At 32.8% G+C, this 582-nt stretch overlaps 1 protein-coding gene across 2 annotated transcripts in view; it reads left to right on the top strand.

Moving 5' to 3' along the window:
- Positions 1 to 582, top strand: part of Trim71 (tripartite motif containing 71) — a 69734-nt gene that overhangs the window by 610 nt on the left and 68542 nt on the right. The window lies entirely within an intron of this gene.

Raw genomic sequence — 582 nt, 5'->3', positions numbered from 1 at the left:
TAACTATCCAGCAGAAAAGTATAAAAATGAAATATAAGAAGTAAGCCATGCTGTTATGTTGAGCTGTAGGGGACTCAGGTCATCAATTTCTGACCATGCCAGTCAAGCGGAAGACCCAATACTATTCTGGGCTACTGGACTCTTTTAGAATATTTTGCTGAGTTTACATACCTATAATATTTTAATAATGGAACTTAAAAAAAAGAGGGATACAGATGAATGTCCATTTTGTATCTGTGTATTCAAAGTGGTTAGGGTAGATATATAGTTACATTTTCTTAATGAATAAGAGGGATTTGTTCTAATGGTGTTTGTAAATAAGATAACAAGTCCGCATCTTGTAAAGCAATTAATCTCTAGGAAGAATGTATGCAATGTGTTAATTATTGAAACTGTCCTAGCGATTTGATTTGAAACTGTCTCATTGCTATTTGTTTCTCAATAAAATTATGAAAAAAAAAATAATAATAAAGAAAAGAAAAAATCTAAGCAGGAGGATTGTGAATTCCAACCAGCCTGGGTTACACAGGAGGACATATATCAAAGAAAAAAAAAAAAAGCCAATAGGGGGCTGGAGAGATG

This window comes from Octodon degus, unplaced genomic scaffold, assembly GCF_000260255.1.
Source record: "Octodon degus isolate 3935 unplaced genomic scaffold, OctDeg1.0 scaffold00071, whole genome shotgun sequence".
In the NCBI taxonomy this organism is placed as follows: Eukaryota; Metazoa; Chordata; class Mammalia; order Rodentia; family Octodontidae; genus Octodon; species Octodon degus.
Note: the sequence above shows the minus strand (reverse complement) of the source record. Positions and strands in the feature narration are given on the sequence as shown.